Raw genomic sequence first — 26,718 nt, 5'->3', positions numbered from 1 at the left:
AGAAGAACTTGTGTACCCAATGACCCACTATTTTCTATAAATTTGATTGCTATTTATTTCCCCTATCAATACCGCAGAACTGATACTGCCTAGGATGGAGATACATCAATGCTTATGTGGAAATTAAATCTGTAACTTTTTCTTAAACTCCATGGCTTCCTTAACATCCCATTCCCCTTGGAATTTAGGGGTGTCTGGTATAAGAAACGAGAAACAGTTTAAGAAAATCCCGGCTAAGAATTACACAGCACAACCTCAGCTCAGAAGTATACAGCAGTAAAAAATGTTTAGAAGCAAAACTCCGTAACTACTCTTAAAGAATTTTGTAAACCTGGGTCTGCCCAGATGTTTGCAAACTGGAGAGGTACTCCAATCACTTGACCGGTATGGGAACCAGAGGCTGGTCAGCCTTTTCTGTAAAACCCAGAGAGTAAATATTTTCAGTTTTGCAGATCATTTTGTTGTAACCATGCAGGTCTGCAATAAGAAAATGAAGAGCACTGGGAGACAGGAAACAAATGGGCATGCCCACACCCTCCCTTCCACTCAGGGCAGCTTCTCTGTGGTGGGGAGCTTTGCCACAATGACTTGTTTCATTGTTTCCATTGGTTTCTTTGTTTCCAACTTACTGCTCAAGCTCAGAACTTCAAGTGAGCCTGGTCCTTCAGCATCCATGCAGAGAGAAGGCTGAGTGGGGGTGGGGACCCCACCTGACAGAGAAGAGAGATGGCTTGTCACCATGACATGAGACAATCACACCTTCCGGGGAGAAAGGGAACAAAGATAAGGGAGGGGAAGAGCAGTGGGACCCCTGGGTCACCTGCCAGGCTTGCTCTCCCTCCACGGCCACCCTGGGGGCCTGGGTGGTGTTGGAACTCAGCTACAGTGATTAGGCTGAGGGGACTCAGGATAATGGACCCTCTGTCTCCACACCGGGTTCCAAGCTCAGCCCCTCTAACTCTACTCTCTAAGTTTCTGGAACTCACCTGGAATAATACATGATCAGGCCAGACCCATAGCCCAAACACGACAAGGGTCACGTGGGGTTGTAACCCCGTGCTCAGTGGTCGGGCTCTCCTTGCAAATCTGCAGAAATCCCTGTTCTGCCTCATTCCTGGGAGAAACCCCACATCTCCTCCTACTTTGTCTGCTTTACTCTTGAGGCTATTGTCCGGGAGGGATGCAGAGTCCTTGAACCTGGCCCTCCAGACGTACATAAGCAGCCTGTTCAATAAAACAAATAATGCACTTTTCCACATTTGCTAGTTTTTTGATTCCAGAAAGGCTGCGGACTCTTTCTGTCTCCTGTGCCCCCACCACTTGGTGGCCCTCTCCTCATGGAAACACGATTTCCCACAACTGCACCCTGCCTCCAAGCTTGTCAGAGGGGAGTGACCCACAAAGACACAGGTGTTTGTGAGGATCCTGTCCCCCAGCAGAAAGCCTACTCTTGGAGCCACGGACAGGGTTCTGGCCTCCTGAGCCGCTCAACTCTAATTGAAAGCCTAAACTGGGGACCCCGAACATTGCTGAATGACTTTCTGAGTCAACTTGGCCAGAGGGGCCTGATTTTTCTTTCCAGGAATGGATGTAGTGCAGCCTCCATTTTCAGGGCTGACATTCATGATGGATCTAGCTTCCCCAACTGCACCCCAGGAAGGAAAGGCCCTTCCATCCCACTGGCTAGAAACCCATCCCAGGGGAGTTCCGAAGCACCACATCGCTGTCAGGTCCAGCATCCCTACAGAGTGGCCCCTCCCCCTGATTGAGCCCCTTCCCTGGGCCTTCCCTGCCCTGGCATGACAACACCCCAGGTGGTGCTGGGGAAGGCAGGGAGTGCAGTGACGTGTGGGGGGAGCAGAGCCCCTCGCTCTGGAGTGAGGGTTCTTGGGGAGACCACAGAGCAAGGCACACACCACCCCCACCCTATAACCCAAACTCTTAGCCCAGCCAACACAGGGGCCCCTCTGCGCTCTCTCACCTTGTCTCTCCTCTGAGACTGCACCCAATCCGGCATCTGGCACCCCAGCCCTACCTCCCCTCTTATGATAGATCCCTTCTTCATGGAAACTGCCTAGCAGCGCGTATTCAAGGCCGACAGCGGGCCTGGCGGATCTGCATTTCAGGTGCCCTAACTGGCCAGCCGTGCGTGCCTGGGCTCAGTCCTCTATCTTGCCCACTGGCAGCCTGGGTCCACGTCCGGTGCAAGGGGAGGCCGCGGAGCCCAGGCTAATCACCACACACAGACAGGTGAGGGTACCCCTGCCCCGCTGCCCGGCTGCCCCGCTGCCCCGCTGCCCATCTGCCCCGCTGCATCGCTGCCCCTTGCCCCGCCCACTAGTGGCAGCACCGCCCCAGCCTCCGGCCGGCGCCACCTGCAGGTGAGGATGTCCGCGCGGCCCCGCCCTCCCCGGCCCCGCCCAGCTGTCCCATAAGCCTCCCCCCACCCCCGTGCTGGCCGTGCCCTGGCTCCCATTGGCTCCACAAGTTCTGCCCTCGCACATCTAGACTCGGGAGGACGCACGACGCAAGCGATAGGGGAGGGCCCTGCGGCGTTGCCATGGTTACAGGCGCCGCGCTCCGCACGGGCCACAGTGCGCTTCTGGGGCGGGGAGCGGGCTCCGGAAGTGTGTAGCTGCCAGGGACCATGGCGGTGCTTGCTGCTGGGCTTGGCGGCTTGCTTGGCCCGGCGACTAGTTCTGACCTGGTCAGTAGGCGGCCGACATCCTGTCTGGGGCGGCGTCCCACAGAAGGTAAACGTACGTCCGCCTCGTCGGCGGGGCCGGTGGACATGAACCGTGGTGGGATCTGGGTTGGGGTGGTGGCCGGGGAGGGCTATGGTGCCGGGGAGCGTTTTGGGGCGGGGCGGTGCAGGGCTTGGGCACAGCCTCAAGCTTTCCTCCCCCTCAGGCCCTGGGGCTGGGGCCACGAGTCTGGGTCTCCCTTGGTGGCCGCGGCCTCCCAGAACCCCCCGGGAAGGGCAGGCAGAGAACCCATCTTAGATGAAGCGGGGCCTTACCCGGGTTTTGAAGAGCCCCAGAATCAGATGTTGGAATGGGGTGGTTTATCAGCCTTGTTTATCTGCAGGGAAATTTCAGTTCATTCCAGATGTTGGTTCCTTCAGTCAACCTCAGGAATAAGACACAAGGGTCAGTGCCGATAAGCAGTTATCTAGGGCTTAACTCAAAATAAACTATGCGGGGTGTAGGGATGGTAGATGGGACCCTCTCTCTTGAAGTTAGCAGTCTTATGGGATTAGAGGCCCTGGCTGAGGGTTACATCCTCATCTGCAGTAATGGAGGCTGTGAGAAACACACAGAGAAGGGAGGGGTGTGGTGGCGGTAACTCATTACAGAATCCAGGACCCTTGCCTGGCTCTAGTGTAGAAGAGTCTCACCTAGGATAAGGCAGCAGTTATCAAAGTGTATCCAAGGCCCCTGAAGTGCAGGACCATTTTCATAGAAACGCCGGGATGTCACCTGCCTTTTGCACACTCTTGCTCTCCCGAGTCCCTGTGGGGTTTTCCAGGGAAAACTTGGCCTGTGATATCAAAAAACAGGGAATGCAGAGGCAGATAGGAGAATTCAGCTCTCACCAGTCCAAAAGAGATTTGCAGAAATTAAAATCACTGCTATTCTTCTCACTAATGATTTTTGTTTTGAAAAATAGAATTATATTTTGTTTAAGAGTATTAATGGTAACATACAGCAGACTACTAATATTTTTAAGTGAATTCATGCACTTTTTCTAACTTCTTATTCAACTTCTAACACAGGAAATATTGATAGATTTAACTCACATAAATAGCAGCCTTTTGGGGTTCTCAGTAATTGTTAAGAGTGTATAGGGTTCTGTAGAAAAAGAAGTTTAAGAGCCCCTGTAGAACGGGTGCTCAGGTGATAGTCAGGTGCTTAGTGGTGTTAGACAGACGCCAAGATGTCTTCCACAACTGCTCCCGGACTTGAAGTAATTGGCCACATGGAAATGGGCGGGCAGTGCCTCCACTTTACAAACCAGAAGCTGCTGAATGTGTCTGGAGTCTAGGCCATGGGCTGTGCAGGGATTCCCATTGTATCTGTTCTATCTAAGCCGGGATTCCTGTGAAAAGGCCTGGCCCTGAAGACCCGCTCTCCTTTGCTCCCTGCCAGGTACCTTCTGTGTGACTTCAACCTTCCAGAGGGCTTCAGCCTCCGTACGAACATCTGCATCCACATTGCCTTCCCCCTGAAGACCCTGCTGATGATGGAGGAGCCGGTACTGGGGCCACCTCTACCACTGGCAGAGCCCCGACATCAACCAGGTCTGGATTCCCTGGTCCGACTCCTTTGACCTCCCAAGTCTCAACAGAAACATCCCTGACATTGAGTACGAGCAGTTCATTGCATGTGAGGTGGTGGTCATTTAACTGGGGCCAGGTGGTCGTTGTTCTGGTTCCGATCTGAACATTGGGCCATCTTACTTTGGGCTTGTCAGTCTGCTTAGGGGCCTTGCTCATATTTCCCACACTGCAGGTGAATTTGGTTTTTCCATAGTTTTTTGGGGAAATCAATTTGAAGTGTATGAGCTCTCTGTCCCCTCACCTCTGAAAACCCTGGCCTCCTGGTGAGATGGAGCGGTGACAAGGAGGCCACTGCCACACACCTTGTCCCAGAAGGACTCGCTCCCTTTGCACTCAGGGCTGTTCTTACCTGTAGGAAAACACGATGTGTATGTAGCATGGGCCACATGCTGGAGAAGGTATGTAACTGTCCATCCGTATAATTTGGTCCTGCTCAAGCTACACATTTTAAGTTTTGTAAGAGGGAAGACTTCAAGATTTTCTTTGAATAAAGGTATTTAGAGCTTATCAATTTTTTTAATTGAAATGTGGTTGATTTACAATGTTTTGTTAGTTTCAGATATACAGCTGTTTTGTTAGTTTCAGGTATACAGCATAGTGATTCAGTTGTACATATACATAGTCTTTTCTTTTTCAGGTTCTTTTCCATTATAGTTTGCAAGATAGTGAATATTGTTCCCTGTGTTCTACAGTGAATCCTTGTCGTTTGTCTGTTTTACATATACTAATTTGTATCTGTTAATCCCAAACTCCTGTTTGCTTTATAAGTCTGTGAGTCTGTTTTTGTTTTATAAATAAGTTCAGTTGTATCATTTTTTTAAAATTCCTCATATAAATGATATTATATGATACTTGTCTTTGTCTGACTTATTTCACTTAGTGACATAATCTCCAGTTCCCTCCAAGTTGCTGTGAATGGCCTTATTTCCTTCTTTGTTACGACTGAGTAATATTCTGTTATATCTAAATACCACATCTTTATCCAGTCATCTGCCAGTGGACGTTTAGGTTGCTTCTATATCTTGGCCATTTTAAACAGTGCTCCTGTGAACATTGAGGTGCAGGTATCTTTTGGAATTAAGGTCCCCTCTGTATATATGCCCAGGGGTGGGATTGCTGGATTAGGTGATAAGATTTTTTTTTTTTGTCTTTTGAGGAATCTCCATACTGTTTTCCACAGTGGCTGCACCAAACTACAATCCCACCAACAATGTAGGAGGATTTCCTTTTCCCACACCTCTCCAGCATTTATGGTTTGTGGACTTTTGAATGATGGCCATTTTGACTGGTGTGAGATGATAACATTGTAGTTTTGAGCTGCATTTCTCTGATAATTGAGCGATATTGAGCATTTTTTTATATGTCTATTGGCCATTTGTGTGTCTTCATTGGAGAATTGCTTGTTTAGTTGTTCTGCCCATTTTTGGATTTGGTTGTTTATTTATTTCTTATTCAGTTGTATGAACTATTTATATAGTCTAGAAATTAAGCCATGGTCAGTCTCATCTTTTGCAAATAGTTTCTCCCATTCCATAGGTTGTCTTTTTGTTTTACTTATGGTTTCTATTGCTGTGCAGAAGTTTTTAAGTTTAATTAGGTCTCATTTATTTATTTTGGCTTTTATTTCTGTTGCTTGGGTTGCTTAGATTGCCCTAGGAAAACATTGCTGAGATGTGTGTCAAATAATGTTTTCCCTATGTTTCCTTGTGAGAAGTTTATAGTGTCTTGTCTAATATTTAAGTCTTTAACCCATTTTGATTTTGTTTCTTTTTGGGTTTTTTGCGACTCTATTGTATGCTTTTGATTTGTGGTTACCTTATTCTTCAAATATATCAACCCATTACTATATCTATTTCCTTTAGACTGATAATCACATAGGCTCCAACACATCCTAAGAATAACGAAGAAAAAAAAGAAAGAAAAAAAATCTATATTTTCTTGCTCCCCTCTCCCATTCCGCCTTTTTATATTTTGATGTCCTTTTTCATTTTTACATCTTTATGTTTATTCTCTTGTAACTCGTTATTGCATTTCCAACTATGGTTGTCCTGTTTCTATAGCATCCTGCTTCCTTTCTGTTTAGAGTAGAACCTTTTAATGTCTCTGTTAGGTTCAATATTGCTGAATTATCTCCCCTCCCCCTTTCCCCTCCCCACCAGGCCTCTGAATACTCAGTCCAGGAAAGGTAAACCATTCTAGCCTTCATCGGTTCTGGGAAAGCAATCTTCAGAGTGGGAAAAAACATTGAAAAATAATATTCTGTGAGTTGCTTTCTACCCTTGCCCAGGGATGAGAAACATCTGAAGGTGGAGGAAAAAAGTTGGAGGCGGGGAACACAAAGTCTTTTCTCCTTTTGCTACTGAAGAAATGATTTCTTTTTTAATTAGTGATGATGCCCTTTAAATTGGTGAGATCGAGATTCCACAGCTTCAGCGCCTGTGAATAACCAGCTGGGAGAAAGCTCTCCAGGGCCCCTGCAGTGGGAAAGTCAGCCCCTCTGAGCACCTGTTATTCTGTATTCTTCCTGCCTCCACACGGTTTCGCTAGGCACCGTGCAGGACAATGCAGTAACCCAAGGTGGAGGACAGGGAGACCCCTGCTGTGTGGCGAGACACAGGAGCCCACATTTGAAGGACAAAATGTAGAGTAGTGGGGAGGTCATAGGAACAGATGATGGTTGAGACCCAGGATAGTGTCCTGGAGTCCAGCAGCCAAGGTTGGTGGGGCAGATGGGGCCCTGGAGCATGGGCAGTCCTTGAGGGATCTGAAGCAAAGATAGGAACCAAGAGACTGGATTCGTGTGGGGGTACGGTGCCCCTTGGGGGCTGCGGGGTGGCTCAGCGAGCCCAGGGGGAGTGGGCACTTACCCAAAGCTGGGTTGACAGGTCACAGCCAACTCACTGGGGACCGAGAGGCACTGAGTCATTTTTAACTTTTTGTCCCTCTTCCTGGAAAAGGAACTGCTGCCTGTTAAGCAGCCTGTGTCGAAAGTGAGAATAAAAGACATGAAGCAAGATTGCCTCAAAAGTCATCCATTGTGTAGTTGTTAATAAGGGTCAAAGGCAAACTTGAATAGATGAAATGAAACATTCATCAGAGGATTTTAAAACCCTTTAAAATAAAAATTCTTGCTGCTTTTGTTCTTCATTTCAGGGTTCACTTGGTGATAATTATAGTAACCAAAGCAACAGCAAACCCTTAGAGAACTCTGTCCTGCTGTTCCAGGAACGCTGTGTTCACGAAAATCCAATGAGTAGGCACCACTATGAGTTCCACTTTAAAGGTAAGGACATTCATTAATCACACGGCTAATAAATGGCAGAGCTGGGAATTGAACCCAAGCTGTCTGGCCCCAGAGCCCCCTCTCAGCCCCTTCACTGCAGCTCATCACTTGGCATGCCCGACACAGGCCAGCATTTAAGAGCAGCGTTAACTTGGCCAAGGCTGCTTCAACGCTTGGTCTCTGTTTCCTCATCTGTAGAATGGGGGTGTGGGCAGTGAACTCTGTGAGCTCAGTGGTCACTTCCTCCAGCTCTGCTATTATTCTGCTTTGAGTTAGTTCGGTAAGTATTCGAGCCCCTACATGGCCCACACATGGGCTGGCCCTTTGCTAGGCCATGGGTTACGGAGAAAAGTAAGATCAGCCTGCTTCTCCGAGGAGCCTGTGTCCCTCCACGGGAAGCAGTTGCGAGGCCCAGGCTCCCTCGCCAGCAGTCAGTGGCTGGGCAGGAAAGTCTGATAAGAGAAGATGGAGGCAGAGCCCCTCCGGGAACTGTGGTGGCCACACAGCTCTCAGTAGCGAGAGCCTCTGTGAAGGCTGCTGAGAGGGGAGTCCTCATGAGGCCAGTAGTCCCCCCAAACTAAGCCCTCAGGACAAAGATCCAGCCAACCCTTCAGTGTCACCATAGAGCCAGTCCATCCTCATCACTGTGCCTCTGTGCACCATTGTCCTGGGGCCTCTCTTCCCCCTACACCCAGAAGACTTTCCTCCCTCTCTTCTCTGAGTGTCCCCTCACTTCACACGTGGTCCCTGCTTCCTGGGTAACCATCTCTGGAGTTGACACTTTGCCCCCTCACACCCTCCGTTTGATCAGGAGCTTCGGTTGACCTCCTTGTGCTCACTTTCCACCTTCAGATCATTGCTCTTCCTCTCTTGGGAGCACCTGGAAAACCCAGATCCTTTCCTAGCAGTGCCTGCCACCCTGGCCTCCCTGCTCATCTGCCTCAGTCAGGAGCACCTGGACCACCAGCTCTGTATTGCCTCACCTCCTACCATCAAAACATCAAAGTTGATTCTCCCTCCACCACCCAGTATGATCATTTTAGGGTCTTCTTCTCCGTCAGCCTGAGCCAGCCACCCCCCATTCACCCTATCCCCAGGCTCATACCAGGGCTTATCTCCTTACAGGTTCAAGCCTCTCTCCTTGAAGTGCCCACCTCTAGCCGTCCGGCTGCTTCTCCACCAGCCTCCCTGGCCCTCTTTCACCCTCACTGGGGCATTAAGCGCTGACTCCTCTGCTTTCCTGCCTGTCCACGTTCCTCTTACTTCCACTTCCCCAACTTCCAGCTCTGCAATCACAGTCAGCACTCTCTTTATGACAAACAAAACCCCCTTGACCCTTGATCTTTTCAGTTCCTCACCAGGACGACTTCCATCTCGGTTCACCCAGCTCTATTTGTTCTGAGCCTGCAGGCAACAGGCTCTCCCAGCATAGATTTCTAAGACTACAAATCAATGCCCACCATGTTGCCACTGCCAGGCAATCCTCCAGGATTTCTCTAGTGAGCACATTTCCCCGCTTATCACTCAGTCGTGTCAACATTCTCTGCTCTCTGTACACCTCTAAGCTTCCCTCTGTCTCTTCCCTAACTCCCAGCAGATGGCCTTGCCTCCTGCTTCAGAGAGAATGACATGTTACTGGAAAGGAACTCGCTCACCTGCAGCAAATCTGCTCACCTCACCTTTTATCTGTCTCTCTCCCACCTGGACTCTAGCTGTAGTTGTTCTTAATTTAGTGAGTTTAGTTGACATATATATACACAGTTAAAAGCATAGCACACTATAGGCTACCTTCTACGGCTTACTTTTTTAATTTAACATAGAGTGTGTGATTCATTCATTTCATTGCATGTACCTGCAGTTCATTTGTTTTAACTGATCTTAAGTATTGTGTGTATGAAAATAACACAAGAGAATGGTAAGCCAGGATTCAGGATGCTGGTTACTTCCTGTGAGAGGAGGCCAAGAGCATGATAGGGAAAGAGGACACAGTATGTCACTGTCAATATTCCTGTTATGATGCTGGGTGATAAGTTCATAGCTGTGTCTTATAATACTAATTTTAATACATAAATACCTCTGACAGTCACCTACGATGAGAATGTTTCATGAACCAAGACATACAATGGATAATATTACATCATTATTGTTATGTAATCTTGTTATATTATACATTAATCATAATCTTACATTATTTGTTATGGGTTATATGTTATATAGGTGCATGAATTATATATTACGTATATAAACACCTACATATGTATTATATACTATCTGCTAATAAATAAACAGAACATAATATGCTAGTATATCTTCTATTATGTATAATTTAATAAATAATATCATACTATATCCTGTTATATGACATGGCACATAATCTTTAATAAAATAAGAAATCTGTCAATATATATTGGTAATTAATAAAATTTTTTTAAAAAGCCCACAGCTTTTAACGCCGACACCACTCCTGCTGTCACTATCTTTCCTCTTACCTTTCATGGTCGTGGTCCTCACGGTGCTATCCGTTCCCCCTTTCATCTCCTTATCCTGAACCTTCCTCCTCCTCCCTTCGCATGCTGGCTTCTGCCCCGTGGTCCCTCTAGTCACCAGAGGCCTCTGGGGCACTGATTTGCAGGCATGGTCTCAGGCCCCAGCTCACCTGGGTGTTCGCCGCCTCTGCTACCGCTGGTGGGGGCGGGGCAGGGGGCAAAGTGCACCTCTTGTCCTGGAAGAGAACACAGCACAGACTCAGTGACCAGCAGCAGGTGTGGCCCGGACCTCCAGGACTTGGGGGAGAGCCAGACTGTCTTCATCCAGAACGGGGGCACTTGGAGTGTGAAGAAACCCAGTCCTCACTGCCCCTGAAGTGAGGAAAACACCCTCAGGTGAGTTAAAGTGCTTATGACATAGGTCTGTTGGCTGGAAAGGACAAACGGGCCCCTAAGAGGAGGTTAGGTGATGTTCCAGGCCCCACGAAAGCCCTAAGGGCTGGCTGGGAAGCAGGCTGGACGCTCCACTGGACCCAGTGTCCCCTCGGGGGTGGGGCCTTCCGGAACAAGCAGAAAGCCCTCGGTCTCTGGGGGGAACGCGGCAGTGTGGGAGCATCCCTGCAGCGAGTCAAGTGAATTCAGGGCCTGTGGGATCCGTTTGTATGGCCACATCGAGCCTCAGCAGAAGCCACAGCAGGTGTGGATTTCTGTCTCTCCAGCTGTCATCTTCGTGTCTGAGTGCCAGGCTTCAGACCCGATCCCCTGGGGTGCTAGGACAGTTATAGACAGAGGCGGCTCGGGGAGGCCCCAAGAGGGCTGTACTGGCCTTCCTGCCAACACAATTACACGAAGATCAAACAATCCATCGATGGGAAGAAAATAAGAACCATGATCACATCTGGACCCCAAGCTTAGATGTGGTATATGGGTGACATTTATCAACAATCCAGTGAGGTTCTGGCTAGGGCAGCAAGCCAGGAGTGACACTGAGGAGCATCATTGTGCAGAGGCTGGACTGGGGATCTGCAGGCTCCTCCCAGGAGAAGCCTCAGTGTTTGGGAGGTGGCTAACATGCCTCCTTCGTGTCACCAGCAAGTGGTGCCACCTGCAGAAAATCAGCTGTAATCCTGGGATGGATCAGCCCTGAGTGATGTGATAAAAGCTCCTACAAGAGGGGGCGCCTGATGGACAGTGAACCAACCAACAGGATGATGAGATTCCCAGCTGTGTTTATCGTGCTTTCGTAGCCAAGAGTGAGGAGAGAGTTGAATGGCTCACCATGAATATTTTAACAACTTGAGATGGTTCCATGTCTCACTGCATTTAAGTGTCACCTGGAGGAATTCAGGCAGTGTTTAGACCCAAGGGAGGCTAACGGCCTCTTGGTTCCTCATCAACCTGGCATGCCCACCAGCCCTCTATGGCCAGACCTTGGCAAGTCCCTTCCCTTGTTAGAACAAAACCTTTCCCACGCACGCCTGTGGTAAGCTTTTGTTTTTTTAATTAATGGGAATGAAGATATTTTACAGCCTCCTCAGACCTTTCCTTAGGGCTTCTCGCCTTAGACCACGGCAATGGGGCCCGCTGCCCTCAGTCCTGCACTGCAGACGGTCCCCCTGGCCCTGACACTTCCTCTGGCCACGCCCTCCATTGGGTGGAGTCAGCAGGGCCAAGGGGACATGGTCATTGGCTCCTTTCCATGCTCTAGAAACCCAGGACCACGAATGCCCTGCCTCAGCAGCCCCTGATCCATTTCTATTGCCTGCACCGGCTCTCCCCGGAATTCAGATTCCCAGGATTCACAGAGAGGCCAAAGGGCAGCTGTTTGCATGGAGGTTATAGGCAGAGCCGGAAGTGAATTCTGAGCGTCCCCCTGTGCACATCCAAGGCCCCTTATGGCAAGGGATGGACCCAGCATTGGGAAGAAAAGAGTCAGGCTAGTGATCAGAGTCTTGGAATCAGCTCTCCCCACACACTCACTTTCTTTGCAGGACTCCCCTGAGTCTGGGAATTCTAATTTTGAACCTGGCCTTCCCCCTGATAATGAATGTATATTTGTAAAGGTAGGACTTTAACCTACTGCACTTAATATGTTTAGATATATAGGATGTGAGCTCCCAGGTATGCTCTGGAACTGCACTTCCAAAGGTCCAGAGCATTTATGTTGGCTCTACTGGGACTGTAAGTGGCAAAGACCGTCTCCAGAGAGGAGGAGCTCCTGCTTCACGCTCTGAAGCCAGGATCTACTGAGAGGATAAAACAATGGACACTGAGACCCTCAATTGTAAATAGATTTAGAATAAAGCCAAAGGTGTGTATGACGTGTGTGCGCACACAAGCACCTGGGGAATTGTGTTGTACATGACTCTGAGTGTGTATGTGGCTGTGCGTGCGTGCCCCTGGTGATGTATGTGGTAGTGTGTATCCTATGTGTGTGTGTGCGCCTGAGGACGTGTGTGGTTGTGTGTATGCTATGTGTGTGTGTGGTACATGAGTCCATGTACGTGTGTGTGTATAGGGAAGTATGTGGAGCAAAGCCAGTGTGTCTGCACGTGTGTTTGTGTGTATGTGCATGCATTAGTTTTAACAGTAGAAGCTGTCTTTTAGAATTCTGAAGTAGTAAAATTTGTATGATGTATTTCACTGTATAATTCAAAATTAAAAAATCTTCAGTCACCAGAAATTTATTAACCCCCGATTCTGATTTTTTTTCCATATTGATATGTCTTCATTTTACTGATGAGGAAACTTAGCTTAGAGATGTTAACTGACTCAACCAAGGGGATGGAGCCCGAGCGCCCAGGGCCAGGACGCAGTCCAAGCCACGCTGCTCCAGAGGCCTGGGGCCCTGCTCACGATTACACATGGCCTCTTGGCAGGGGAACAGATTCTGATGGGCTGTGGCCAGCGTGCAGGCTGTCCAAGCCGGGGACTCGGGAAGCCAGGTGGAGAGTACCAGACAGCAGACAAGAGTGAAGCCCTGCTCAGAAGTCAGAGAGGTTCCTAGGTCTTGGATGAGGAAGGAGGCTCACTGCTCAGCCTTGATCCCTTTGCTAGTGGCCAAAAGGGACCAAGGCATACGAGAGCACTTCTGAGAGCTGCCTGCCAAAACCTGGAAAAGGACTGCTCAGGACTGGCTCTGCAGTAGGAGCAGAGGAAGGAAATGTAGCCTCTTGGTGGACATTCTTGGTGATGGCAGTAGGAGGCCTAGCAGCCTTGTTATGGGGGTGGCAGGACAGGGTCCTAGTGGATGATCGTTTTCACGTGTCTTAAAAATCATTGTTTCATATATTGTATCCATTTTGTGGTTTATTTTAGGATGGTAAATATGGTCTCTTTTACTCCATATTAGCTGGATTGATTAATTTTTTTATTGATAATTTTCTCTTCAATGATTTGGAAGGTATATTGCCTTTTAATGAAAATTTTCTCTAAACTTTTATAAATTATCTCTAAGTTCATAACTTTATATGTAATTGGACCAGTATTCCTTTAACACTATCAAAAATGAAATAATCTATTAGATCCTGTACCACAATAATGATAAATTTAGCATATTTTACCTCTCTGCTGTTCCAGATTGTGTGTGTGTGCGTGTGTGTGTGTGTGTGGGTCCCCCAGTTACTACTTTTTGACAATTGCTTTCAGTTTGTTATATTAACAATGAAAATATAGGTATAAGCTTCTTGGATTTCATTGCTCACAACCACAATTTAATACCATGTCTTTCCCACTATTGACTTATTTACTTATCAGGATTTTCAAATCAACTGGACACATGATTCATTAAGTTTTTTAGAGTGCTGGACTTGGAACACTTTCATGTATATATGCAGATTTATATTCTCCTCAACAACTCTCAGCGTGTTGTTGATGGCCCAAGACTTGTTTTAAAATATGGCATTGTTTTTCATCACCAAAAAAACAAAAAAGTTTTCTTGATTTAAAGTCCTGTCTTTTTATGACTGGCTAGACTTGTCAGCTGGATAGAGATTTCCTTAACCTTCCTCCTTCTTTTCGCCATAACTCGTATTCATTGAGATGCATGTTTTTACCATTTCTCAGATGGGCTTCCACTTTGACTTCTGCTTTAAACCATCACCCCACTCTTTTTCTCCATGCTTATTCCTGAAAAAGTGAGCTCTCTATTGGATTAAAGTTGATTCCCGTCAGAGATGTGTGGCTCCCTGTCCAAAGGTCCAAATGAAGAGAAAAGGAAAGATTCCTGTTTCTGGTGGTTACATTTTGTCAGCTTAGAGATCTAGTTATCCGTGTTCCTGCGGTGGAATATGCAATATCTTGGCTCAGAGTTTCCTTTTTCTGGCTTACTATTGGAGCCGTATTAGCTGGAGTCACGGCGCTGTGGCCGTTGTCAGGATCCCGGGGCTGAGGCAGCCCCTCTCCACCCTTGTTGTTTTCATCTTGCAAACTGGGTCCCAGCTATGCGAACCCTGCACATGGTGGCCAGGATAGCCCCCCATGTGACGTGTCTCCAGTTCCTCGGCGTCCCTCACTGCTATCAGCTAGCTCCAGTAAGTGCATGAGCTGGCTTCCACTGCGGTCCTTCCTCCTTCCTCTCCAGGCACTCCCTCCCTTCCCACTAGTTGTCCTTATACCTTCTGTCCTGCGCTACAAAACTGAAGGAATTCCTCAGCGTTTCCAGCAGGTAGATGGCGCTTTCCTATGTTTGGACTCCAGTGTTTGCAGTGGAAAATTAGGAGGAGGAAAGGAAGAGCTTGGGGGTTCTCCGTATCTAGGGGCTCCCTATCCAGCAGATTCAACTAACAGTGGTTTGAAAATATTCATGGAAAAACAGAAAGTTTCAAAAAGCAACACTTGAATTTGCCATACAATGACAACAACTTACATAGCATTCATGTTGTATTAGATACCGTGAGTACTCTAGAGATGATTTAAAGTACACAGGAGGACACAGCAAAAGAGAATGTGACAACGAATGTACGTGTATATTCATGTATAACTGAAAAATTGTGTTCTAAGCTGGAATTTGATGCAACATTGTAAAATGACTATAACTAAGTAAATGTTTGTGTGTATATATATATACACACAAATATATATAAATTACATGGGAGGGTGCACATAAGTTCCATGCAAGTCCTATGCCATTTTATACAAGAGGCGTCAGCATCCATAGATGTTGACGTCAGGGGGGAGTCCTGGAACCAGTGCCCCATGGTTACCAAGGGATGACTGGAAGTCCAGGCTCCTTATCTCAGCCTGTCAGGTCCCCACGTTGTCTGAATCCTACCTGTACCACACTTCCCTTGTCACTCTCCCCCAACCCTGGCAGACTGCCCTCTGATTCTTGAACAGGCCACACTCACTGCGCTTCATGTCTGGCCCCTAGAAATACCCATTACTTTCTGAGTATGGCTCTGCTTTCACAAAATGGGCTGCATTTTCACTTGAGAAGACAGTGTGGAATTTCCTTTAAAAGCTGAAAATAGACAACTCATGATCCAGCCTTCCCACTCCCGGGCATATGTCAGAAGAATACTCTAATTCAAAAAGTCACATGTACCTCAATGCTCACAGCAGCACTATTTATAATAGCCAGGACATGGCAACAACCCAAGTGTCCATTGACAGCTGACTGGATAAAGATATAGTAGTATATGTATACACAGGAATACTACTCAGCCATTAAAAAGAACAAAATAATGCCATTTGCAGCAACATGGATGGACGTACAGATAGTCATTCTAAGTGAAGAAAGCCAGAAAAATGCCATATGATATCACTTATATGTGGAATCTAAAAAAAGACACTAATGAACTTAACTACAAAAGAGAAACAGACCCACAGCATACAGAAACAAACTTACGGTTACCAGGAAGAGAAGGGGATGAGAAGGGATAAATATGGGAATTGGAAAAGTGTCCCTCTTGGGGAGTTATTGAAATGTTAGCTATCTTGATTGTGGTGATGGTTTTCTGGGTGTAGACATCTATCAAATTGATCAAATAGGACATGTGAAATATGTGTAATTTACTATACAGGAATCATACCACAATAAAGGTGCCTGTAAAATAAAAAAAAATGTTTGGCGGCATTGTGTCCTACGAATTTATGTGTCTTTAGTGAGTGCGTCTTCAAGTTTCCGGTCTGCCATATTTTCTGAACCAGAAGTGCCCTCTTCCCTTTTCTTTGATAAAAATGTCAGTGGGTGGCATTTATTCCCGTTGTTTCAACTTCTCTCTGTCTACTGATTATCTGTCAAATCTTTTCCAGCAAGGACATTTCATTTCAGTCCCAGAAATATACTTATAATTGACAAGTAGACATTCCCACTTGATTCGTCCATAAAAATCTCAAGCTCTGTATGTTTGGATTTACACTCGCTCAGAACTAGGTTTACTTTTTCAAACAATGGCATCACTATCCCATCTGTTTTCCGTGCCATACATCTGGGAGTTTTCCTTTACTTTTCCACTCCCTCACCCCCATCAGTACTACAATTCTATTCCTTAATGTCCCCCAACTAAGTACCCGCCCCTCGCTCCCCACTGCATTAATTCCCACCCTTTGCTAGTCTCCCCAGTGCTGTTCTTTAGAGTGAACAATCCACTTTTCTCACTTTTAATGACTAATCTGTGTCACTCTCCTCCTTAAAACCCCAAAGAATTCCCCGCGGCGTATGTGAGGAAGTCCACGCTCCCTGATTTAACGTCACACCTTCTCATCACCTAGTTGCTGCTTTTTTTCAGCCTCAGCTTCCGTTAGTTCCCCACAGCCTCTAGCCTCACTGACCTTCCTTCCCTAAGTGCAAAGTGCTCTTAGACACGACCAGACCTCTGCACTAGACACGCAAGCTGCCGAGATTCCCGTGCCCAGCACGCACTCTCCTGGTCTAGGGATTTGCTGGAATCCTTCAGATGTCAGTGCTGAAGGCATTTTCTCTCTGACACCTTCGCTACCTTCTAGAACCCTGCCCCAGGCAGTGCAAGAGCCCCTCTGAACATATAGTATATATGATGCCAAGTGAGTCTTACCACATTGTTTTGAAAACCTATTTAAATTTTTCTCTTCCACGACACACTGTGATCTCCTTGAGGGATGGGGGTCTGTGTGGTATTTGTCTAGACAGCTAATGTCTGGCACAGACCCCGGGCCATCGGAAACAGTCTGCTGACTCATCAAGAAGAATTGTCATCTTTGCAACGTATGAAAGACTACATGATCTCTGATCTTACACCATCCGTCAAGGGTCAAAATAATTTCACATAGAGCTACACAGGCAAGATATGTGTTTTCTTTTCCTCTTTGTGAGCCCGAGATCATAGGCATCCTGTAACGGAGGTGTCACTCAAAGCTGTCTGTCCCCTAGGCTTTCACGCCCAGCTTCAACATATTTTTTAGAAGTTGTAGGGATACGTGTACATCACCCCGTCTTAGAGTAAACGGTGCTTCAGCCTGACCAATTGTAATGTCCATATAAAAATCAGAAATCTTCCAAACTGAAGCCTGAGGAAACATTTCACTTCTCTCCTTCCATTCTGTCTGCCATCTGCATCCCACATCCCCACTGCTCATCTGCATCAGGCCACGTTCTATCTAGAAACATTTCCGGTGGGACACTTGGATAAGAACTAATTACAGCAGTAATGAAACTGTTTCCATGAACGTAGGCTCTGCACAACAAGGATGCTTTGACCGGAGGCCTCAGCCGCGGCCTGCAGGGTCTGTTCACGTTTTCTGCCTGGCTTCCCTGCAGATGTTGTGCAGAAAATCAAGCCTGCACTTAAAGTCATAGAAGGCCCAAGAAATCCAGAAAAATAGAGTGAGATTCATCTCCTTGGGAATATTTTTGAAAACCATCCACTAATAAGAAGAAGAGATTTATGAGGTTCGTTTCGGAGCAGATGATGTCCAACTGCAGGTGGGTCAGTTTTGTCATTGTTGCTCGCTAGTTGGCTTTCTGCTGCTTCTAACACGCCGCTTTTAAGAGAAGTGGCCTGAGTCGGCCCTCAGAGCAGAAAGGTGAGCTGGGCCTGGAGACAGCCAAGCTCCTCTGCTGTGTAGTGACCCGCTGAGAAGGAAGGGTTGGCCCAGGGCTTCCTCTGACTCTCTCCCTCAGTTATAAACTCTATGAAGGGAAAATGGAACAAAAATCTTAATTCAATATGGTATTGTCAAAGTATAAAAATAATTGTCTTTGGAGGGGATGGTATATTTCAAGGGGTAGAGTACGTGCTGGATTCAATTTGCGGTACCTCAATGTAAAAAAAAAATAAGAAAAAGTCTTTAAAAAAAGAAAAATAACAAAGAAGAAAAGAGATCGCAAACAACCCCAGTTAAAAAATAAAAAAAAGTCTTTTAAAAATAGTAGTCAGCAAGGTCTTTTGCTAGATTAGGAGTTTGGGATTAACAGGTACACACTACTATGTATAAAATAAATAACCAACTCTCAGGTCCTTAATAAATTATTTCAACCTGAATCCTTTTTCTTTTTTCCCCTAAGCAACCCATGGAAGCCTCTGAAATTCTCAACTTATAAAATAATTCATTTAAAGGTGGTTTGAAAGTTACTGGTTAAAACAGTTATTTGTGGTTCCATGAATATAGGTCTAGTAAGAAAGACAGTCAGTAAACTAGTAAGCAAATAAATATATGATGTACTGCCAGGTACTAATAATGCCACAAAGAAACATAAAGCATATTAGGAGAGAAAATGTTTGAATAGGAAATATGTGCGTGCTATTTTAAATAATCTGGTCAGATAAGTCCTCTCTGAGGGTAAATAATTTGAACAAAGTCCTGAATAAAGCAAAAGAATAAGCCACGTAGGTAACAGACAAGAAAAGCCTCCCAGGCTGGAAGAAGTGTAAGTACGAGACTTGGAGTTAGAAACACAGCTGTCCTGGTGGGGACCATCGGGGCGGTGAAGATGGGCTGGAGCAGAATGGTGAGAGCTGAGGCTGCAGAGATCGGTGAGGGCCCGGATCACATAGGGCCTTGGTAGGGACTCTGGATATCCTTCTGAATACAATGGAAAATCACGAAAGTATTTTGCAAAGTGGAACAACTTGATCTGATTCATACTTTAATAAGACCATTGTGGGTAACGTATGGGGAATAAGCAATGGAAGCAGGGCAAGGTAAGCTGATGGGAAGCCAGTGGGAAGAGTGCTGCTGACCTGGAGAGAGACAACGAGGTTGAGCTGGGATGATGGCGGGAGACGGGCTGAAAGGGGGACACGATTTAACAGTAACGGTCACAGGCCTTAATGCTCGAGTTGGACACAGGCACAGAGTGGTACGTGGTGATGGGTATGTGATATTTGGGGATGAGCCACAGTTTTTGTGCAGAGACCTGACAGGAGAATAAAGTGGGGATGTTGACGTCGGTAAGAAAGGTTGGTGGGTTTTGAATTCCCCCTTGAGTCGCGTCTCTGTATCTCTGTAGATGACGTCAGCAGAGCAGGGATGGGTGTTCCTACTTCTGCAGAAAATTGCGTGTCCTCCTCATCGACTAATTCGAGAGGCCGACCTGCCCATCCAATTGCAACATCTTGAATCTGCTTCTTTCTATCCAGGAGGAGATTTCCAACTAAGATGCCAATCAAAAATTCCTGTGTCCAGAGTTAGAGCTGTGTGCCTTGGGGAGGATCTCAGAGACGCCTCCACAGAGTCTCGGTGTGCTCTCTCTCCCTCAGAGCACACAGTTCCCTTCAGTCCGCTGGGTCTCAGCAGAGAAGATTTCACACAGAGCCCCTCTCAGGCCCTGGGGACCAACCACCCGCTTGGCCGAGCTCTGAAAATGAGCACGAGTTCCGGCAAAGGGCCTTCTCCAGGGGGCCATCTGGCAGATTACATGAGGATAGTGTACAAAAGAGTGGGAGGGTTGATGGTATAAATGCATTTTAATTTTTGCTCCGAAACTGATTCTGTCCTTCCGTTTTGTTAAGCAAGTGTTCTTGGGCCAGACATGATTCTACTTTTTTCTTTCTATTTGATCATCCAAGAGGTTTAGATAGGGGATTTGTTTTAGGGTAAGAATCTTTAAAAAAAAAACCTTGCAAATAGCGTCTTGTTAGGCATTTTGACAAGTGAATTCTCCAGGCAGTATTGAACCCCCTTGTTCCTCCAGGGGGTCTCAAAAGGTATACATGTTGCAATTCTGACCCAAAACCAATGAGCCTTTTCTTTTTTTAAGAACTTCACCATGGACAAAAGATGTCACTAAAGAAGGTGAGAAAAGAGCAGGTCCCCATAATCCAGAGTCCCTCCCAAAGAGCCGACAGAAGTAAAGAGGAGATGAACGAGAGAAACGTTTTATTTATACACACGCAGGAGCCAACGAGAAAAGTACCTACCATGTTAAATGGTGAAAGTTAAAGGCTTTTTTATCAACCTAACTTAATAGGGAAAAGGGAAAGGAGAGAATTGGCTTCCATGACAGGTTTTCTTCTACATCTTTTGAATCTCAGTTATCTTCAGCTTAAAGAGGTTTTGTATTAACCGTGGGTTCCATCTGACTTACCATTACTCGAACTTTGTTGTTCTTTTTTAAGATTCACTCATGTATTCTGACCCCCTGGATTTTCCACGTGAATTTTAGATTGATTTTCAATTCCTGCAAAACACCACCTGGGATTTGGGTAGGCATTCTTTGAATCATCAGATCTATTCGTGGACTATTGTCATCTTAGTAGAATGAAGCCTTCTGCTCCATGAATATGGGACTATTCTCTTTGAATGTAGGTCTTAATTTCTCTCAACAGACTCTCACATCTATTGTAGTCTTCAGTGTCCAAGTCGGGTACTTCTTGCTCACCTCTATTTGATGCTGATTCAGAAGAGACACGACCTCCTGGAGAACCTCTGCTTCCACTGAGCTGACATGGAACTGAGTCCTGAGAAGGCTTTAAATTCTTTTAAAAATAGGATTAATGTACTTTAATTACTCCATAGTTGAGTAATGAATGGGTCACATTAGCATAGGATTTTAATCCTTTTAGAATTAGTAGAGTAATACAGACACATTACAAAAAATTGAAATATTGCCTAAAAGAGAAGAGATTTGTAATTCCCATCCACAGCGGTGACTGTCATGAATGATTTGGTGCTTATGTCTCAGTCTCTGTGTCTCTCAGTATGTCTCTCTCCATCTCTGTCTCTCACACACTCACAATCAGATCAATTTCCATCTATATTGATTTCACACATATGTGGTCGTGCAGATGGGACCCTGGATGCAGAGAGTGGGTCTGCATACTTCAACCCTGAGGCCTCCCTTGACATTGGGTTGAGATCAGGCACCCACTTTTTCAACTGCACAGCATTCATTCATCCACATGAACCGGAATGAATGGACCCCATCCCCTCTCCATCAATATTAGTGTTGCTTTAATTCCAACTGTTTCAACCAGTGCTGTGATGAACACCCTTGAAAAGACATCTTTGAATAGGTGTGTAAGGATTTTAATGGGATGAACTGTAAGTATCAGATCTTCTGGGGAAGAGATGCATCTGTGGCACTTTGATGCGTCCTGCACCCTGTTCTTCTGAAGAGGAGCGTCCCTTCACTCTTCACTCCAGGGGATCTGCTGGAGCCTCTGCCTGCTTACATTGTCACCAGGGCTGGTTGTCACCTGACTAAAGAACCGCCAGTGTGATGGTGACCGGTGCTGTCTCTGCAGTGTTTCCCTCTGACTGTGTTGTCACCTGAGAGGTCAAGCATCTCTAACACACACTGGCCACCTGCATTGCCTCTCATTGGAACTGCCCATGCCTGTTCTGTTTCTGTTTAGAACACTTGGTTTCGAAAGGATTTTGGACTAAAGGGATGGGCAAAATTTCTCCAACCTTGGGTTTTGAGGAATGCATTTTCTAGGTTGTGGTTTGTCTTTCAAGCAATTTTTCTGGGCTTTTACTAATTTTTTTGATTCGTTTGGTTTTGATTTTGCCACAGAAAGAGCTAAGCATCTCCCTTGTGTCTTCTGGCTGTGGTGTCACAGGGGGAACAGCAGTGTCTACCCTGAGATTATGCACAGAGTTACTAAAAGGGCTTCATTTTGTGCATCACATCTTTAATCCCCCTGGATATCCCCTGAAAATAATAAAAATGCTGTTTCAATTGAAAACAAACAAAAATCCTCAGCCCCAGCTTAAAACATGTGGGCAGGGAGGAAAAAACCCTTTTTTAAAGTTTCATTGGCAGGGAACAACCAGTAGAGTTAAAGACACGCAAAGAGAAAGAGGACTTGGGGTTGCCAGGGGCTGGGTGAGGAGGGAGGGGAGTGCGTGCTCTGGATCCAAGGTTTCACCTTGAGGAAAGAAATAGTGTGAAACTAGATGGTAGTGATGGTCGCACAACATTGTGAATGCCTCTAATGCTCCTGAATTGCACAATTTAATAGGGGAAATGTCTATATTTTATTACATGAAACTCTGAAAAGCAAAATAAAGGATGTCATAAATGATGTGAAACAAGCAAAGGAAACTAAAGAAAGTGAAACAAAAACATCTCCAGCGGAAGGGACGTCAAGTTTGGGGGGTGACTGATGATGGGATTTTGGAGAACATTTTGGAGAAGAAGGTGTGGGTGGGTGCAGAGGGGTCTCTGCCCAAGGGGGTGGTGATGCCTGAACTGGTTCTCCATTGCCCAGCAGTCCAGCTGCAGATGCAGGTTCAGGAGGAGCTGCAGGAGCGGCAGGAGGGAGCTCGGGGTCTCCTGCTGGATCCAGTTCGTCCCATTTTTGGTCTCTGACATCTTCCCATGCCCCTGCCTCCACTGTAACTATTGGATGTGGAGAGAGTTTTAAGTCTTGTGGAAGAGCTCATGCTGTGAGAGAGGAAAAATTTACGCACCTGCCTCCCTTTCCATGTGCCTCTACAAGGACAGAAACCTTCCCAGAGCTTTCCAGACATCTCCCACCCAGAAAGTGCCTCCAGGATGTGTTCTGTGACTGAATTTTTCCAGACAGGTGTTCTGAGGCCATTCTTTTCTCTGGTCCCAACAGTAGCCTCTAGGGACACCTCCCTGTGTGGCCCAGCCCTCGCCCCTCCCTCACCTACACACATACACCAGCCCTGCATTTCTGATCTTTGGTCTCTGCTTCGGGGGCTCCTGGACCTCCACGTGACTTGCAGCGAGGTGGGCACGGTGCTCCAGGTCAGACCCGGGTGTGCTGAGCTACCCGTCAGCCCCAGGTAGGTCCCTGGGAGAGTCCTGGGTGATGTCTGGGTCGGAGGCCTGCCCCACTGATTTGTGGGCCATGGTGGTGGGGACCCCTCCATATCCAGACCCAGCAGGAGTCTGCGCTGGCCCTCAGAATAGTGACACACCAGCCCTTCACTTGGGGAGGGGGCGTTGGTGTTCTTATTCATCAGCTTCTGTACAATATGTGGTATCTGACTCTGCAATGATAGTGACCAGCAGCTGACCCAGCATGGAAGTCTCAGAGTCCTTCCCGGCCAGGAACACTCCTGATTCTGTAGACTCTACCCTCTGCTGCTAGATCAGACCGGATCTTTGTTCAGTTCAGACATCCGGGAGGGAAAATACATACCCAGAGAGCATGGGCTCCACCTCGGGCAGCAGGACCCTTCCCCGGCTCTCCACATCCCAGCCAGCCAGTTTTTCCTCGGCTGTCTATGCGACCGGGCCCCCCAGGCCTCTGTCCTGCTCTTTCTTGAGGCAGCTACCCATCCCCAACATGACTGCTCCACCTCCACCAGCCAGGAAGGGGCCGTGTGGCTACCTGGGTGGGATCTGAGTGGTGGCCCATCCTGGGCAGGACTGCCCTGGGACTCCCTGTGTTACCTTTGGGTCTCTCTTGCCAAAAGGCCAGAGGCGCCTTGGGTGAGACCTGACCCAGTGCCGGCAGCGTTGGTAGAACCCCTCGCTGCGGGCTTTCCGGGGCTGCGGCCTCGGGATATTGGGATGCAGCAGAACATGCCTCTGTCTCCAACCAGGTGAGCTGAGTAGGGACTTCTCTACAGAGTGGGTGCCTGGTGACTTCAGTTCCAAGTTCTGTTGGGCTTTATTGCCAGGGAAGTGAGGTCACTTCCTGGGGTCCACTTATCCAAGCTTCCTCCTGACACAAAGCTCCTCAAGGGCCTTTCTGGGCTGCCAATCTCTCATTTCTCACTCCATGCCATGTCCACACACAGTGACACCAACTCAGCCCCCCCCATAGCCCTGGGGAAGCCTGGATGCAAAGAGTGACGCAGCTCAGCAGACACAGCTGGGTTCAGACCTGGCTCCCCCTACTCAGCAGTGTTATCATCCTGGACAAGCCACGTGCCTCTCAGGGTCTCCCCAATCCCCCATCGGCACAGTGGGGATCATTCTGGCCCCTGCTTCCTAGAGAACCCATCATGTCTCTAGACCTAGAAACAACTATTGCATGTGTCACCCCCACGGGCTGGCATCACAGGGAGATCGTGCACAGACTCAGCAAAGGAAGGACCCCACAGAGGGCTGGCGGAGTGCAAAGCACACCCCACACAGGCCGGGGTCTGCCCTGGGGTCTGGAGAAAGTCACTTTCCTTGCTGCTTGCTTCCCCGCTCCCAGTCGTGAGACTGAAATTAAATACAACTCTGATATCGTCCGCTCTGGCATACAACCTCCTAGGTCATTCTGTCATGTTGACATACAGGCCCAGTGTCCCATCTCGGCCTCTGTGGTGGGCTACCCCACAATGGCTTCCTATTTTTTGCCTTCTGTTCCCACACCCTTGTGGGATCCCCACACCCTCCCCTGGAGGGTGGATGGACTTTGGGACAAGGTTCTGACACATAGACTGACTTGTGAAAATGTATGTGAGTTCCACTCATTACCAGCTCCAGTGTTCCTTCTCTCTGTCTCTGTCTCTCAGTGCCTCTCTGAGTTGTCTCTCTCTCTGTTTCTCTGTCTCCCCCTGCTTCTCTGTGTTTCAGTCTGTCTGTCTCTTTTCCTGTATGTATGTGTGTATATATTTATGTTTATATGTGTGTATTTATGTGTGTGTATTGTTCGGGTCCAGGGCAGGTCACTTCTGAAAATCCCTTGATGACATATTGATTATTTTGAATTCATGTTACTGAAGAAACATTATCTTTGAAAATTGTGCAAGCACTTCGGTGGGATCTTCTCTAAGGCTCAGCACTGCTAGGGAAGGGATGCACCTGTGGCACTTTGATGTATCCTGCAACTTGTTCTGCCGCAGAGGAGCGTCCATTTGCTCTTCCTTCCAGGGTACCTCCTGGGGCCTCTGCCTGCTCACGTTGTCACCAGGGCTGGTTGTCACAGGGCTAAAGACCTGCCAGGGTGATGGTGGCCAATGCTGGCTCTGCAGTCTGTCTGTCTGCCTGTGTCCTCACCTGAGAGGTCGAGCATCTCTAGCACAAACCGGCCACCTGCACTGCCTCTCGTTGGAACTGACTCTGTGTGTTTTGTTTCTTTTCAGAACACTGGGCTTCAAGAGCTTTTTGGACCACAGGGATGTGAAGCTTTTTTCCGACCTTGGGTCATGAGGAAAGGTTTTTCCAGGCTGTGGTTTGTCTTTCCAGCTGTCTTTCTTGGCCTTTGTTTTCTGCTTTTGTTTGGTTTTATTTTGCCACAAGAAGAGCTAAGCATCTCCCTTCTGGCTCTGGTTTCACACTTAGAACATCAGTGCCTACCCCGAGATTATGCAGACTTACTAAAAGGGCTTCATTTGGTACGTCTCATCTTTAATCCATCTGGATTTTCCTCTCAAAATACAAAAATGCTAATTCACGTGAAAACAAACAAACAAAAAATTCACCCGTCCCTACTTAAGATATGTGGGCAGACAAACCAAAAAAAAGCCACCTTTTATATGATTTCATTGATAGGGAACCTCCAGGATAGGTAAAGACATAGAGAGAGAAAGGGGATTAGGGCTTGTCATGGGCTGGGGGAGGTATGACGTGGGGTGCGCTTTGTATAAAAGCATTTACTTTGAGGAAGGAAATAGTCTGAAACAACTGGTGTTGGTCTCACAGCACTGTGAATGCAATTAATTCTCCTTAAAATTGCACTATTTAAAATGGGAAAAGTCTAAACTTTATTCTTATATACTTAAAACAAAACTAGAATATAGTATAATAGAAAAGAAAAAAAATCTGACTCCATAGAAGATCTGTCCTTTTGTCTTTAACCCTTTGCCCTCTTTTCTAGGCTTAGTTTTACTAGCTCTGCACCTTTTGTAAAATAATGTTGCCTTTAGCCTTAAATATACAGGAGAGCCTACTTTCAAGGCTCTGATCTTTAAGGATATTAACACTTTTGCACTTATATAAAGACAACAGGTTGTAGAATAGAAAACTACTTTTGTTTTGTTAGAGGATTTACAGAGGCACTATGACCTGGTCTCCGTAAACAGCTGCAAACCAAGATAATGGCGGACTAATATCTTGGAGAACCATCTTCCCCATGTCAACTTCAGGCTCCTTTTCTACTAAAAAGGGGAGGGGCTGTGGTTAGTTGTTGCAAACTTCTTGGTGTAGGAATTCTTTGCTCTTGGAATCCTTTGCAGCTGTCCACGTGGGTCAGATCATGGTGTTTCTGCAAAACCTGCAACAAAACAAACTTTTTCTATTCTGCAACTTGTTCTGTTTATAGGAGTGCAAAATG

General features: G+C 46.9%; 1 protein-coding gene and 1 long non-coding RNA gene across 1 annotated transcript; one reads left to right on the top strand and one right to left on the bottom strand.

The window, feature by feature from the left end:
• LOC140693127 (trafficking protein particle complex subunit 9-like) overlaps positions 1 to 26,718 on the bottom strand; it is a 1,110,112-nt gene that overhangs the window by 778,427 nt on the left and 304,967 nt on the right.
• LOC140693184 (uncharacterized) lies at positions 2,579 to 8,722 on the top strand. The gene is made up of 4 exons (XR_012068897.1): positions 2,579 to 2,753; positions 4,149 to 4,385; positions 7,493 to 7,622; positions 8,475 to 8,722. It is a non-coding gene; the product is annotated as an uncharacterized lncRNA (long non-coding RNA).

This window comes from Vicugna pacos, unplaced genomic scaffold (assembly GCF_048564905.1).
Source record: "Vicugna pacos unplaced genomic scaffold, VicPac4 scaffold_19, whole genome shotgun sequence".
Lineage (NCBI taxonomy): Eukaryota > Metazoa > Chordata > Mammalia > Artiodactyla > Camelidae > Vicugna > Vicugna pacos.
Note: the sequence above shows the minus strand (reverse complement) of the source record. Positions and strands in the feature narration are given on the sequence as shown.